The sequence below is a fragment of the Ovis canadensis genome, chromosome 15 (assembly GCF_042477335.2).
Source record: "Ovis canadensis isolate MfBH-ARS-UI-01 breed Bighorn chromosome 15, ARS-UI_OviCan_v2, whole genome shotgun sequence".
NCBI lineage: Eukaryota > Metazoa > Chordata > Mammalia > Artiodactyla > Bovidae > Ovis > Ovis canadensis.
This window is the reverse complement of record NC_091259.1, coordinates 46,694,675-46,711,712: the sequence shown is the minus strand read 5'-3', so window position 1 is coordinate 46,711,712 and position 17,038 is coordinate 46,694,675. Positions and strand designations below refer to the sequence as shown.

At 41.8% G+C, this 17,038-nt stretch overlaps 1 long non-coding RNA gene across 1 annotated transcript; it reads left to right on the top strand.

Annotated features, from left to right (window-relative positions):
- Positions 1 to 2,780: 2,780 nt before the first annotated feature.
- On the top strand, positions 2,781 to 13,509 carry LOC138420824 (uncharacterized). The gene is made up of 3 exons (XR_011249322.1): positions 2,781 to 3,260; positions 4,149 to 4,281; positions 13,308 to 13,509. It is a non-coding gene; the product is annotated as an uncharacterized lncRNA (long non-coding RNA).
- Positions 13,510 to 17,038: the final 3,529 nt, after the last annotated feature.

The window sequence follows — 17,038 nt, the reverse complement described above, 5'->3', positions numbered from 1 at the left end:
TCCGAGAGTTGGACATTCCCAGGGAGAAGAGAAAGGCCCCACTTTGTTCCACCAAAAGCGCCAGCCCAGTATTCAGTCCTGTTGGTTGATGCTGAAGCAAAATGATTAGAGAAAATCAGTCGCTATTTATGGTTTCACAATAAAATCCTGAGGGACGGCAGCCTTTGAGTGGCTCTATACAATCCCGCAATTAGAGCTAATCTGTGAAAAAGTAGGGAAGAATGCCGAAATCCTCTGTGTGCAAGCATTTGTGCTATTATTATACATCAGAGAAAGTGAGAAAAGGAAGGGAATGGGCCAGAGGGTTTTGTTGCCTTAAACCTTAACTCCTTCAGCTGGGCTGGCTGTCCCTCTGCTCTGCTATATCAGTATATCCACCACTCCGACCTCTTCCCATTCCTATCTAGCCCCAGTTCCTGACACTGGGGCTCAGGAAGGAAAGAAAATACAGCAATGAAATCTTAAAACATGCCAAAGGGAGTTCATTATAGGGACCAGTTCGAAAATCCGGTGGCAGTCCCTGGAGCACGGGGACCGGCCTGGAGTGTCCAAGAGCCGTCAGGGCACCTGACTTGGACCAGAAGCCACTCCTGGGGCAGGGCCATTTCTCTTATGTGGCTGTCTCATAGGGGGCCTACAGGCAAATGGCCAGCCTGCTAGGTTTCTCAGACTTGTTTAATTGGAAAGATGGTGACCCTTCTCATAGGGAGGATTCTCTCCAAAAGCTTAACAGAAGTGGTGCTGCCCACCACCCTTCCTGGGCAGGCATACACATTCTTCTCAATATAATGCTTATAGGAGATGAAAGGAGAATGGTCATTGATAAGACCAGGGAAGAAACATGCCAGCTCCACCTAATAGACCTGTAATGGTGCACCTGTAGCCCACTTGGCATTAGCCACATCTGAACCAAATTAGGACCTCAAGTGAAAATGCCCTAATTGCATTCCCACAAGTGCATCTTAGTACAGCTTTGAAAAGGGGAGGCAAAGCAAAAGAGTTTGAATAAAATTTAAGAAATTCAGCAAAAACCAAATGAGGATCCGTTTGAACTTTTGGAAAAGATTTATCAGGCCTACAGGCATCATACTGATGCAGATTCTGCAGTCCCTGAGGATACTAGGATGGTAATTTGACCTTTTGGGGGCAAAGCATCTCAGATATCAAAAGAAATTTGCAAAAATTAGATGGTGCATTTGCAATGAACCCTTCTCAATGGAGGGGGTGGGGGGAGTTGGCGACTGTATTGTGCCATTTTATACAAGGGACTTGAGCATCTCTGAACTTTGGTATCTGCAGGGGGTCCTGGAACCAATGCCCCCCATGGATACAGAGGTGGACTGTATATACTATAATATAGGTACAATTGGATTTATAAGAGGGATCAAGTAATGCCTGGATGAATTCATGAATATTTGATCTAGATCTTGAATAACTGATGGAATGGAGATATGAGAACAAAGCCATTGGGGTGGCTGGAAGAGGGGCAGGGCAGAGAGGGTGGGGATCATAATGTGAGGCTAGGAAAACACTGGTGAGAGAGGTGGTTACTGGGGAAGGACTGTACTGCCTAACTCAAGGGTGAGGATTTACTTTTGTAGATAATGAGGATCCACCAAGCCTAAAGCAGAGACACGATCAGATCTATGTTACTAGAATATTCCTCTGAGCTGCCAAGATAACAATGAGAATAATTGGAAGAGCTGAGGGAACAGAGGAAGAGAGATGAAGCTAGGATCTCAGAGTGTATCTGAAGATTTGAGAATTTACCAAGGTCTTAAGACATACAGGCTTTGGCTCCTAATTATATTACTCCGCAAATGTTAATTCACTTTCTTTTGTCTCTTCTCCCTACCCTCCTCAATCTTGTTTAAGCCCAGAGTCAGCAGTTGAGTTGGAGCTAATCATTGACCAGGATTTTGCATATGAGGAATTCAGGTGATACAAGAAAAATAACGAGCCCTAAGGTTGGTCTAGAAGGTTAGAACTAGAGGGTTAAATGCTAGTAAGTGGCAAGGTTAGAATTTGAACCCAGGCATTCAGACTCCTTAAGCTGGATGTGGCATTACCACTCTGTGCCACCTCTAACTGCAAGGGAAATTTGTTGTAAGGATTAAATGAGAGGATATATGTCTCATGCTGAGATGATGATTTAAGTATCCCTTTGATTCTTTATTCCTCTTCCTGTATCTGTCTTCCTGGTCTGTGACCTTAACCTGGTAACTTCCCATTTTTCAAAGTCTCACATGGGGCCTGGCAGTTCTGTTTTTATCCTCAATCTAAGGCTAGAATTGGTCTCTACAGTCTTTAGATTTTCTAATCCCAGACCTTCTCAGGAAATATGCCTCCCATTGGTGCTTTATGAAATATATGACTCTCCATAATAGCCATTCCTACTCTTTCCCCTTTTAAGTAAGTCCCCAAGGTGGGGTGCCACAGGGCTCCTCTTGACCAGAGATCTTGCTGATTACAGAGATATTGATCAAATTGGCTGAGATACCAGTCTGCTTAAAACTGTCTCACCCAAAGATCGGAGCCACTTGGCCCAGAAGGGTTCAGTCCATCAGCTGGTCAGTGACCAACTCGATTCTCTTCTTCCCTCTCACTTGATCTTAAATTAAGAGACTCAGACTAAGACTCTGGAACTTGGAGGTCAGGTGGCGTGGTGTTTGGGCTCTGTTTATGAGACCGTGAGAGTTGGACTATGCAGGCAAGAGTTGAGGGGCTGTATAGCCCTTAACCTTGGGTCCTGACGTTCATTTACACTGACCCTCTGGCTACACTTTTTGCCCATGGGATCTGAGAGGGATACTCTATCTGCTTCCAATAAGTTCTGCTTTGGTTTTGTTTAATGTTGGATAGGTTTCAGTTTCTTACAATCACATATTCCTTTGCTGCTGTATAACCATGGTTGGTGTTCTTCTGTATGAGTGTTATGTATGGTCAACTAAAAATACTATCAGAGTTTTAAAAAATGAAATTTCTCCCATTCTGAGGGGTGTCATTTCACCTTGTTTATAGTTTCAATTGCTATACAAATGCTTTTAAGTTTAATTAGGTCTCATTTGTTTTTTGTTTTTATTTCCATTTCTCTAGGAGGTGGGTCATGGAGAAGGAAATGGCAACCCACTCCAGTATTCTTGCCTGGAGAATCCCAGGGATGGGGGAGCCTGGTGGGCTGCCATCTATGGGGTCACACAGAGTGGGACATGACTGAAGCCACTTAGCAGCAGCAGCAGCAGCAGCAGCAGCAGGAGGAGGTGGGTCATAGTTGATCTTGCTATGATTTATGTCATAGAGTATTCTGCTTAAGTTTTCCTCTGAGAGTTTTATAGTTTCTGGTCTTACATTTAGGTGTTTAACTGTGATAACCTAGAGTGGTAGGATATGGTGGGAGGGAGGTTCCAAAGGGAGGGGACCTATGTATACCTATGGCTGATTCATGTTGATGCATGGCAGAAACCAGCACAATATTGCAAAACAATTATCTTTTGATTAAAAATAAATTTAAAAAGATGTAAGGGGGTGTGATTCAAACTCATGCTAAATCTCAGCACTGAAAGTGAATTTCTCTGCTCATAGCCTATAATGATGCAAAACAGGCTGTTTCTGTTGCCTCCCCCTCTTTTCTTAACCTCTGGATAGTTCATGCCAAAGATCTCTATAAAGCATTTCTCCACTTCTAGCTAGCTTGAAATATTTGGCCAGCTTTAGTCGAACCATTTTGCTAACTGTGAGAAGTAATTATAATGACTGATTTTTATAAGTCCTAAGAATCATGGTACTGGAGAACACGCATGTAGAGGCCAATTAATTTTAGGACTCAGATACTGAGTCTGTTTGTAACTGTCATTAGCCTGCATACCTAACTGTCATTAGCGTACACACACACATGCATGCCCACCGGGATTTTACCATACAAAAGACAGCATCTGACTTTTGAAAAACGTCCTATTTAATTTTGACAGTGAGCTATGCCAGGTGGTCAGTCTGAATGACCATTAATCAGGGCAGTGGGGTGTCCAAAAAGTCAGGAATCATTAGGAAAGTATTGTCTTCACAAGGTTTTGCAATTTTCCAAGTCTATTTTTATCTGAAGAGACTTATGAAGCTCCAAAGTGACATGTGTGTCCCATTTACTCCACCAGAACCAGGGTGGCCTGGCACAGATGCACTGATGAGGGATGAGCTAAAAGCAGCTACAAGCGGTTGCATCATGAGGGATCAAGGGCAGCAATGGGCCAACACAAGGACGTCATCTCACCAAGGGCTGCGTTTGAGGTAGGGGTACTCAAATTAGGTGAAAGCCCTAAGAATTGCCTGGTCTCTGGAGATCAGCTTCAGGAAGGGACAGCTTCGTGGTGGGCAGGCTGACCAGGTGCTGGAAAGGTACAAGGCTTGGCAGTGAGGTGTGTTTGCATCCTCTACCAGCAAATGCTTTCTATCAGAGAAAAAAACCCAGTTTTAAAGGGACATGGCTTAGCTAGTCACCCTTAGATATCTGAACAGTGCTATTAAACTGTAAAGCTGTCATAAAAGGAAGCAAGATTAATAGATAATATTCTTTAGCACTTTAATTTTGTAGAATTCAAAATATAAGAAAACGAACGTCCTGGCTTCTTGCCAAAGCAGATATAAATAAGTAGTTATTGAGGCTCTAATTTCCTGAGAATTTTAATAAAGAGAAATATTTACGGTTTGAAATTACTTCCGAAATTATGCAGCAAAGAATAGATAGTTTATGACTTCGGAGAACTACAACAAAAAAAATCCTTGCAAATACTTGATGTTGGCAGATCAATTAAGTGGTAATACATGCTACATTATAATTTTAATCACCATGAAATTAAAATATGGTAATGAGTGTTAACATGACTTTATCCTTTCAAACTATGATTTAATTTATGGAACTTTTCTTGACTACTTATTTCCTTGGTTATTTTTCTTACTTGTGTGCTACTTTAGATTATACACTTTCCAGTGCATATTATTCAAGACAGTCACCAATTAAATGAGTTCTTCATCCTTTATCAATTAAGGATCTTGTAGGCTATTCTTGCTCATTTTAATCTAGTTCTTTCTGCCTTACTGCATAAAATATATGCAGAATTAGAATAAATTTTTTTTTTCAAAAGGTCTCATCTTGGTTTTCACATTTTTTATATTTTTACTAGTAATACAAAGGCAACACAAGTGTCAGCTTGCCATTCTCAAGCTCAGCCTTCTTCTAATATATTTGGGGAAAGAGGAGGAGCTTGTTCTTGGCCTCTATGTGACAGCTATTTGGACCTGGTGCACACTTCCTGCCTCTCCCATCTCTGGTTCTCCGGTCCTTTCTCACCTTCATGCCACCTTCCCATCCTGGCATCAGTGGATGAATCATGTTGCAAAGACTGCCTTTCTTTTTACTGCTCAAACCTCTAATTCCTAAGACCTCACTTTCAAAGCTCCATGTTGGGATGTCCAAAAGTTATCTTAATAAAGGAGAGGAAAATGTTTACTAGTACACCAAAAATGACTCAGATGATCTATGGGAAAAGAACAAAAAGTTGAACTATTCCCAAAGGATCCCACTATGTCTCCCCAAGGTACCAGTTTACTCCCTTCATCTTGAGATCAGCACTCCGCTCACTGCCCATGGAAACTCTACCTCATCCACAGTGCAGGAAGCCTTACTCTCTGTCCATAGCTGTTGGTCTAATTCTACAGCCCATTTGTTTCATGAAACCAGGCCATGTCAGGGTCACAATAATCCCATTTCCCAAATGCATTTGTAAAAAAATGTCAGACTTATTCACCCAAAATATCATGAAGTTGGGTTGGGAGTAGGGTGCTAAAGCAAGACAGCACTGAGTAGGTTTCTGTACTGAAACCAACCCAACTTCCTGTTCCTATGTTAAACAACTTTCAGATCAGGCACAATTTCCTGTGTCTATGATCAACCATCCTGAGACCAAGCAAGCATAATTTAGTTGCCTGCTCCAGGAAATATCAACTCCTGCAAGGTGAGGCTGTGAATCAGCAGTTAAAACTAAGAGTGTGCTCAAATCTCACTTCAAAATCCCCACCTCACTGCACTTGCCAATTTAAAGCGCTTGTACCATGAACTCTGTGCAATCCTAACTAGTTCCTTGACCTGTGAGACTGACTTTTAACTTCACCCTGTCCTGGCCTTTGTTATATGCTTCGATGGTATTCTGTCAGCTATAGGATAAAGTACAAATTTTTATTTAAAAAGTAGTCCTTATTTATTTGTCCAGTCTCATCCCCATCACTCTCAACATTTTACTTCATTCCAGAACCCTGAAGAATTTATAACCACCCCCAATATACACACACCAAGTAGTCTCACAGCCCTCTGTCTTCATCCATTTTTCTCATTGCTTTAAATACACTGCACCTCTCCCCCTCATAAGTTCTCCTCTACTTTCATCAGTCCGAGGACACCCTTCAGGAAACTTTCCATGAACCTCCTCAGGCTGCGTTAAGTGTACATCCTCTTTCCCCAGAGTTCCTTGTGCTCTTACAACAGTGCATGGGAGCGGTCCATCGGTACATCCTTCTCTCAGCGGAACCCGATAAGAACCAACAGTGTCTAACTGAGCTCTGAAGCGCCCTGCAGCTGATAGCTCTAGTTACACAGGAACAAACAGTTGGTGTGTGTTGAACTGGACTAGAGTTGATCTGCCATGATAGTTGTGGTGAATATTTTTCTGTTTACAGATTGCCTTTCATTTAGGTTTTGTGAGTTTTGATATAGACTAGTTTTTAATTTTTATGGAGTCAAATCTATTGATCTTTGTGTGATTTCCTCTATTGATTTTGAGCTTAAAAAGTGACAGACTGGTTTTTAAGAGACTGTTCACAACTTGGCTGAAAAATTCTGCAATCTCACGCTCCTCACTGAGAATAGGAAATGGAGAGACAGAAAAACAAAGGAGACACCTAGCCCATTTCTTCTCAGAAATTCATGGCTCTTTTTCCTCTCAGTGAGGGATGGTATCTGGGTCAAAGGCACATATTATATCTTATATCTTGGCTTCTATAATTTTCATCAGTGTGTGAAGATAGCTATTTTCAAGCTAAGCAATTCCATTTGTTTTTAGGTCCCCAAAGACAGTCTATACCTAAATGATTTCAGGGGAAAGGAAAGCAACATTTGCTGTTTCACTCTTTTCTTACTTTATTTTCTAAATAAGTATAATACTCCACAGCAATCTACTCAGCAGGTTGTGCTCACTGGGATCCGAGGTTTGGTCTTGGCTTTTCTTCATCTGAAATGCCAGCCCCTCCTCCAAGGGCCAGATCAAATGTCGTGACTTTGATAAGTCCCTTCTCTGAGCTCCTTGTCCTTCTACATCCCTCTCCTTCCTTGTAGGTGTGCACTTGTATGTGACTCTGCAAAATGTAAGCAGCACAAGGGCACGGCCAACATCTCATCCTTTCCTTTATTCATTTGCTGTTCAATATGAACACAGCAAATTATCTGCCAATCACAAAAGAAACAGTAGTGAGCAAGCCAGACACCCACTCTGCCTTCAGGGAACTTGCCTTCTAGCTGGGAAAACACATTTGGTTATAAACTTGGAAAGTGTTACAAAGGAAAAGTGTAAGAGATAAGTGAATATGTAACAGAGGAGCAAGTGAAGGGGAAGTCAAAAAGAGCGTGTTTGAGAAATGATGTTTTAAGCTGGCACATGACAAGCTGAGCAGGTGACGCAGAGGAAGGGAAGGGAAGGGCAGGGCATGTGGGCCAGCAGAATAGCATGGGTGAGTCCCTGAGGCACATGTCACCTTGAGGCTAGCTAAGGACCCCGCCTTGCACCCAGAAGCTACACAATACCCGTGTATTAAGTAGGTGAGTTCAGTTCAGTCAATCAGTCGTATCCGACTCTTTGCAACCCCATGAATCGCAGTACACCAGGCCTTCCTGTCCATCACCAACTCCCGGAGTTCACTTAGACTCACGTCCATCGAGTCAGTGATGCCATCCAGCCATCTCATCCTCTGTCATCCCCTTCTCCTCCTGCCCCCAATCCCTCCCAGCATCAGAGTCTTTTCCAAAGAGTCAGCTCTGCATGAGATGGCCAGAGTACTGGAGTTTCAGCTTTAGCATCATTCCTTCCAAAGAAATCCCAGGGCTGATCCTCAGAATGGATTGGTTGGATCTCCTTGCAGTCCAAGAGACTCTCAAGAGTCTTCTCCAACACCACAGTTCAAAAGCATCAATTCTTCAGCGCTCAGCTTTCTTCACAGTCCAACTCTCACATCCATACATGACCACTGGAAAAACCATAGCCTTGACTAGACAGACCTTAGTCAGCCAAGTAATGTCTCTGCTTTTCAACATGCTATCTAGGTTGGTCATAACTTTTCTTCCAAGGAGTAAGCTTGTTTAATTTCATGGCTGAAATCACCATCTGCAGTGATTCTGGAGCCCAAAAAAATAAAGTCTGACACAGTTTCCACTGTTTCCCCATCTATTTGCCATGAAGTGATGGGACCGGATGCCATGATCTTCGTTTTCTGAATGTTGAGCTTTAAGCCAACTTTTTCTCTCTCCTCTTTCACTTTCATCAAGAGGCTTTTTGGCTCCTCTTCACTTTCTGCCCTAAGGGTGGTGTCATCTGCATATCTGAGGTGATTTATATTTCTCCCGGCAATCTTGATTCCAGCTTGTGTTTCTTCCAGTGCAGCGTTTCTCATGATGTACTCTGCATATAAGCTAAACAAGCAGGGTGACAATATACAGCCTTAACATACTCCTTTTCCTATTTGGAACCAGTCTGTTGTTCCATGTCCAGTTCAAACTGTTGCTTCCTGACCTGCATACAGATTTCTCAAGAGGCAGGTCAGGTGGTCTGGTATTCCCATCTCTTTCAGAATTTTCCCCAGTTTATTGTGATCCACACAGTCAAAGGCTTTGGCATAGTCAATAAAGCAGAAATAGATGTTTTTCTGGAACTCTCTTGCTTAAGGAAACTCTTAAGCAAGAGAACTCTCTTGTATTAAGTAAGGAAAATGGTAACACATAGTAAAAGAAAGATATTGCACACAATATTTCTTTCCAATGTTCTCACATGTTCAACTTTTCAGAGTAGAAGCATCAAGAGTAAAATTAAGGACTGTTTATTGGATAGACAGAATAAATTATTACAAATATGGCTCTAGAGTCCAACAGGGTTTAAATCTCAGCTCTATCATTTATGCTAGGTGCACAATCCAGGACAAACTACTTCTCTCTGTCTTACTTCCTTTATCTGGAAAATATAATTTAATAATAGTCATAATAAAGGTAATAATCAATAGTACTGGCCTCATTAAGGTAGCTGAATGGATTAAATGAACTGAAACTTGTGAGTAGCTGAGGACACTCAGCAGAAGTCAATACTCCTTATTTAGTGAAAGCAGCATTTCATCTGTAAATCTCAATACTACTACCTGAATAAATATTTATTTGAGTTTGAATTAACAGTAATAAAAGTTCTCGGGAAAAGGGAAAATGTAATTTTTATTTTTTGCCTTCTGCCTAAGGTTTCTCCCTTAGGAGTATATCTATATAGAGCATCACTGGTGAAAAGAAGAGCAAAGAGCAAGATCTCCAAGTGATAAAATTACATTTCAGTCTCAGTTGTAATTACAGACCTTCCTAGTGACTCTCATGAATTGCAAACATTATGTCTCCTCTGTTTACAGTTTTAAATACCTATAGGTTTGCAATCCTGTTGGCAATTTTCTACAACTTTTTAAACTGGGACAGCTTAATTAGAATCCTGACTTCTCTCTTTTCCATCAGCAATTTGCTCAAGTTTTGAAAAACATCATTAAAACGAAGGATGCAGTGAGTATGCCAGACCACTGGGTTTTTGTTTGTTTCTCAGACAAAATCGTGGAGGGAAGAGGCTTGCAAATGATTAATAGACTTGATATTTAGACTTTCTACCCTTGATTTCTGGCTTTGGAGCTTGCATTTAATTTGGAAAGATCAGGCTTCAGCTTCATTTGACACCTCGTACTTCTGCATTGGTTTGACCAGGTCACTAGCTTTTCATCCTGCCCAACAGAGCTGTACAGGAGACAAAAAAGAAGCATCTGAGGGGCAGCTGGACCAGAATATAAAAATAATTATTAAAATTTCCCATTTCATCTTAAATAATGATAGGCATTTGGTCTTTTCATATCCCCTTGGTCTTCCATGTGTTAGTCACTCAGTCATGTCCAACTCTTTACAACCCTACAGATTGTAGCCCTCCAGGTTCTTATGTCCATGAAATTCTTCAGACCAGGATACTGGAGTGGGTAGCCATTCCCCTCTCCAGGGGATCTTCCTGACCCAGGGACCAAACCCGGGTCTCCTGCATTGCAGGCAGATTCTTTACCATCTGAGCCACCAGAGAAGTCTTCCTTAGTGAGGATATATGTTGTGCAGGTATATTGTATATTGTGGGGTATATGTATATGGTGCAGGCTGAGGCTTCCTGAATCCACGCATGGGCAGAACAGGAAACCTAGTTAAGACTGAAGAACTCAGTGGTGTTGAGTTTCTGATGTGGAGACATCAATTTATTGATTCTTCTTTGGTAACAGCTTTATCTATTGAAATGGAATTCACATACAATTGACCCTTTTAAAGTGTAGTATTCAATAGTTTTTCATATATTCACAGGGTTGTGACACCATCACCACAGTCAGTTTTAGGACATTTTAATTATACCCCCTCCAAAGAAACCCCATCGCCTTCAGCTATCACTCTCACCCAAACCCTTATCCTCCTAGTCCCAAGTAATGGTTAATCTACTTTCTGTCTCTATAGATTTGCCTTTCCTAGACATGTCACATAGATGGGATTTAGAAGATGTGGTCTGTAATGATTGCTTCTTTGATTTAGAATCATGTTTTCAAGGCTCATCCATGTGGTAGCACTTAAGGGCACTTCATTCCTGTTTCTGCCCGAGTGATATTCCATTATATGGCTATACCACATTTTGCTTATCCATTCAATCTTTGATATGAACAATTGGGTTGTTTTCCCCTTTCCAACCATCATAATACTGCTATATACAATCACATACAAGTTTTTGTGTGGACACGTGCTTTCATTTCTCTTGAATACATACCTAGGAGTGTAATTGTTGGGTCAAATTTTCTTGCTGTTTTAACTCAGATCTTATACCACATTAAACTAAATGACAGCATTTTATAATAATGAGACACTCATAAAAACAATGTTTAATTATAGCCCTTTTCTATAATGATTAATCTCTTAAAAATTTATTCCAGTAATATTGAATCCAGTTCTATTATGTACTTGGCACTATGCTTTAGATTCAAAGAGGACTGAGATTAAGCCCTTAACTTGGAGAGACTTACTGTTTATAAAAATAACTAACATGTATCGGATCCTTATTCTGTGCCAAAAAGTAAAAGTGTTAGTCATTCAGTTGTGTCAGATTCTTTGCGACCCCATGGACTGTAGCCTACCAGGATTCTCTGTCCATGAAATTCTCCAGACAAGAATACTGGAGTGGGTTGCAGTTTACTTCTCCAGGGGATCTTCCCGAGCCAGGGATCAAATCCAGGTCTCCTGTATTGCAGGCGGATTCTTTACCAGCTGAGACACCAGGGAAGCCCTTGTGCCAAGCATGGTGCTAAATATTTTATGTATATTAAACCCTTGACTATTACTGCTGCAATATGAGGTAGATATTATCATCACCATTTTATAGAGGACTTAATTAAGCTGCTCGAGGCCATGCAGGTGGTAAGTGGTAGAGCTGGGGGGTCCTGATCACCTTATCATGCTCCTCTGCTGCTTCTCTACCATCAATATCATGCAAGAGTTGAGTGTGTCATCTGAAGGTAGACATCCTGGGTTTGAATGCTGCCTCCCCAACTGTGACTTGAACAAAAGAATCACACTTTTTAAACCTCAGATGCCTAATCTGTAAAGGGGCTAATCCAAGTGCTTACATCATAGCATTAAATGAAACAAACATACATCAGGTGCTTGACTTGTAGTTCAGTTCGGTTGCTCAGCTGTGTCCAATTCCTTGAAACCTCATGGACTGCAGCATGCCAGGCTTCCCTGTTCATCACCAACTCCTGGAGCTTGCTCAAACTCATGTCCATTGAGTCAGTGATGCCATTCAACCATCTCATTCTCTGTCACCCCCTTCTCCTCCTGCCTTCAATCTTTCCCAGTATCAGGGTCTTTTCCAATGAGTCAGCTGTTGGCATCAGGTGGCCAAAGTATTGGAGCTTCAGCTTCAGTCCTTCCAATGAAATTCAAGACTGATTTCCTTTAGAACTGACCAGTTGGCTCTCCTTGAAGTCTAAGGGACTCTGAAGAGTCTTCTCCAACACCACAACTCAAAATCATCAATTCTTCAGCACTCAGCTTTCTTTATTGTCCAACTCTTATGCCCATACATGACTACCAGAAAAACCATAGCTTTGACTATACAGACCTTGGTTGGCAAAGTAATGTCTCTGCTTTTTAATATACTATCTAGGTTGGTCATAGCTTTTCTTCCAAGGAATAAGTATCTTTTCGTTTTATGGCTGCAGTCACCATCTATAGTGATTTTGGAGCTCCCCAAAATAAAATCTGTCCCTGTTTCCATTGTTTCCCCCATCTATTTGCCATGAAGTGATGGGATCAGATGCCATGATCTTCATGTTTTGAATGTTCAGTTTTAAGCCAGCTTTTTCACTCTCCTCTTTCACTTTCATCAGGAGGCTCTTTAGTTCTTGCTTTCTGCCATGAGGGTGGTGTCATCTGCATATCTGAGGTTATTGATATTTCTCCCGGCAATCTTGATTCCAGCTTGTGCTTCACCCAGCCTGGCATTTCACATGATGTACTTTGCATATAAGTTAAATAAGCAGACTGAAAATATACAGTCTTGATGTACTCCTTTTCCAGTTTGGAACCTGTCTGTTGTACCATGTCTGGTTCTAACTGTTGCTTCTTGACTTGCATATAGGAGGCAGGTAGGGTTGTCTGGTGTTCCCATCTCTTGAAGAATTTCCCACAGTTTGTTGTGATCCACACAGTTGAAGGCTTTGGCATAGTCAATAAAGCAGAAGTAGATGTCTTTCTGAAATTCTCTTGCTTTTTCTATGATCCAACAGATATTGGCAATTTGATCTCTGGTTCCTCTGCCTTTTCTAAATCCAGCTTGAACATCATGGTTCATGTTCTGTTGAAACCTTGCTTGGAGAATTTTGAGTATTACTTTGCTAGCATGTGAGATGAGCACAATTGTGTGCTAGTTTGAACATTCTTTGGCATTACTTTTCTTTAGGATTGGAACGAAAACTGACTTTTCAGTCCTGTGGCCACTGCTGGTTTCCAAATTTGCTGGTGTATTGAGTACAGCACCTTCATGGCATCATCTTTTGGATTTGAAACAGCTCAGCTGGAATTCCATCACCTTAACCAGCTTTTTCTGTAGTGATGCTTTCTAAGGCCCACTTGACTTTGCACTCCAGGATGTCTGGCTTGAAGTGAGTTTTCACACGATGGTGGTTATCTGGGACATGAAGGTCTTTTTTTGTATAGTTCTGTGTATTCTTGCCACCTCTTCTTTAATATCTTCTGCTTCTGTTAGGTCCAAACAATTTCTGTCCTTTATTGTGCCCATCTTTGCATGAAATGTTCCCTTGGTATCTCTCATTTTCTTGAAGAGATCGCGAGTCCTTCCCATTCTATTGTTTTCCTCTATTTCATTACATCAATCCTTAGGATGGCTTTCCTGTTTCTCCTTGCTATTATTTAGAACTGTGCATTCAGATGGCTATATCTTTCCTCTTCTCTTTTGCCTTTCACTTCTCTTCTTTCCTCAGCTATTGGTAAGCTCTCCTCATAAGTTATTGTATTATCCTTAATAAACTCTGTAAGCAAACCATTACAAGGGCATGTGATATATAAAGGCTGCCAATTGTTGCAATTTGAAACAGTCAGGCTAAACTGCAGAGAGCTAAGCTTGTTTGCCTCCTTTTATGTGAATTCTATCTATTGATATTAACAACCAAAGTCTTAAAAGCTGGCCTCTGCTTATCTCTTCTCCCTCCATCTCCAGGGCTGCTGGGAAGCCTAACGCAGCACAGTGATTTGTATTCTTTAAGTGTCTCTTGTCTCATCAAGAAAGGGGCCCATCTAGGCTGATATTGGGATGAGTTTGGAACCTGACACCCAGGAGATAGGGGTAGCAACAAAGGAATCAACCCAGGCATCCATAGAGATATTAGCCTGGGAAGATCCATGCCTCTGCAGGCTCCTGCAAGGAGCGGAGAAGGCAATAACATTATGCAAGAGAAGAGCTCATAGAAATGTGTGATGCATTTCAACATAATTGTGTTCTGTCCTCCATAACTTGGGAGTTGCTGGTGCATTAGGGTCAGCTTGACATGGGATTGGGGAGGCTCAGGGTGCAGTGTGACTTGTCACACTAAGTACACTTGTCTCCCACGGCAACGGGTTACTGGGCAGCAAGAGACAGCAGGGCTGGGAAAAGCATTCAGGGGAATGGTCCACAGGGAGACTTTCTCTGCATATTTATCTGGCCCCAGATTGAGCTGATGGTTTCTGAATGTGTTAAGTGGTCATCAGCATTCCCTGCTGTTCTTGGGGATGCGGTTGCTCTGGAGGGAAGAATCAAGACTGGCTTCTCTGTACTTGTTGCAGGAAAGTCAGACATTCAAGGAACCCGGCCACAGAGAAGGCAAAGTCCAAAATGAGAAACCCGCATACAAACACACCACAGTGATTCTCTGGAGGGTCCCTCACACTCAAATAGTCAATGCGTCATAAATATTAATTCCCTTCTGTCTCTGAAGAACTTCTCTTAGAGATCTGTCTGCATCATAACTGCTTGCTTACCTCGATCTCTGTTCACCAGTGGATTTTAGCTGGTGGGGTACTGGGTGGTGGTGGGCAGGGACTGTCTTAGAATTCCCAGGGACTAATACAGAATCCAGACCACAGTACGTGTTGAAACAAAATTAACCAAATAAAATTTTAGGGATATCTAACATTCTGGCTAGAATTCTATTTAATTTAATTATCACATCAAACCTGCATGGTTGGTTTTATTATTTCTATTTTAACAGATGAGGAAACTGAGGTTCAGAAAGGTTAAACAACCTGCCCAAGGTCATATGGTTGGTGGAACTGGAATTGAATTTCAAGTTGGACATCTGACGAGTAATTAAGACTCACATAAAAATCAACCAACCTATTATCACATTAAGACACCAGCTAGGATGACTGAAAGAAAATGCCTGAAGCTTCCAGGAAGTTCATATCATCAAAGAGCTTATATTAATTGTCTTCAGGCTCATGGCACTGAGTGAAGTGCTAGAAAGGTAATCCAGGCAGATGGTATGGGTCTCCAGGGGATTTTTTGAAATAAAAACCTATAAGTAAAATATAATTATATATAAGACAACCAGCACCACAATGAACTTGAACCAATCTGAATATGGACCAGGCGAATGAGAGCGGCCCAAGAACAAGGGCTAGGTGTTTTTAATCACTGTCATCCGAGTGGCCTACACACGCAGGGCACGAAGCTGGTACCCCAATAAGTGCTGCTGAGATAGATTTCATTTTAAGTGTAAAGGCTATGTAGCCATTAAGTCTGAAATATAAAATGTCATTCAATAGGATTAGAGTCAGTTGAATGCATCCTTCCTAGTTGGCTTCCCTAGTACTTGTAGGATGTTCACTTCACTGGGCTTGAGATGAAAGCTGTTGAAAAATCCTCTTAACTGGCACATCCTTGGGGTTGGCATTGTAACCCTGGCCCAGGCACTAGCCCAAGCGCCAGCAAGGTGAACGAGAACTCCCCACACCATTAAGGCCATCTCTTCTCCTCTACCATGGAAGTGGGCTGGGGATACACAGAAAGTGCCAGGCAGGTGAGCAGAAGATAGGGATAGAGGCAGAGGCTAGTAGTAGAGCCGGGGTGAGGGGCCACCTCAGTCTGCAGAGAAGCAGTGAGAGGTTGAGGCTGAGCCCTAGAACATGGGACTCCAACTGGGCCAGGTGTTGCTGCAGGTGGAACGGTTGTGGGGGCAAGCTGGGAGCAGAGTGTGCAGAAAGGGAGTGCAGGACCCAGGCTGTGTGGACAAGGACTGGTATGGAAGTGGGATGGTAGGCTAGGAAGACTGCATATTCAACGAGATGGACCATGTGCCTTGGGGTGGGCACTGCGCTAGGGACTATGGGAGAGGACTATGGGAATAGAGACAAGAGAAGACTCCAGGGGTTCATGATCTAGAGAGGAAGACAGACGTAGCCAACAGTGATTCTAGGTGACAAGTGGGAAAAAGATGGAATATTGCAATAGTAAGAATTATAATAATTTTTAAAAGTGCTTATGAAGGAGGTTACTGAAAATAAGTGGAGACAGTGGAAGAGTTTGAGGTTCAAATTCTAACTCTTGTCACTTGTAAGGTATGTGACCTAGCACAAGTCATGTAGTTCTACTTAAGCTTCAGTTGGCTCATCTGTTGAATTGGCCATAAAGTTCACTTGGTTTTCCAGTAGGCTATTACTTAAAAACCTGAACAAACTTTTTGGCCAACCCAATACAAAGTGGATATAACACCTACTTCACAATGTTTCATAATGATTAAAATAAGATACAGGAAGGTTTTTAAATACACAGTCTAGCACAACAACACTTTCTGAATTTTAGTTGCAATTCCAACTACTACAGCTTCAACTGATACTTGCCAGGCACTGTGCTGAGGGCTCTTGCCTATGCTACTTAATTTTTGCATACATTCTGCTAGCCAGTTATTTTTTTAATTTAAATTTATTTATTTTAATTGGAGGCTAATTACTTTACTGTATTGGTTTTGCCATACATCAACATGAATCCACCACGGGTGTACACGTGTTCCCAATCCTGAACCCCCCTCCCTCCTCCTTCCCCATACCATCCCTGTGAGTCATCCCAGTGCACCAGCCCCAAGCATCCTGTATCCTGCATCGAACCTGGACTAGCCAGTTATTTTTATTCTGACT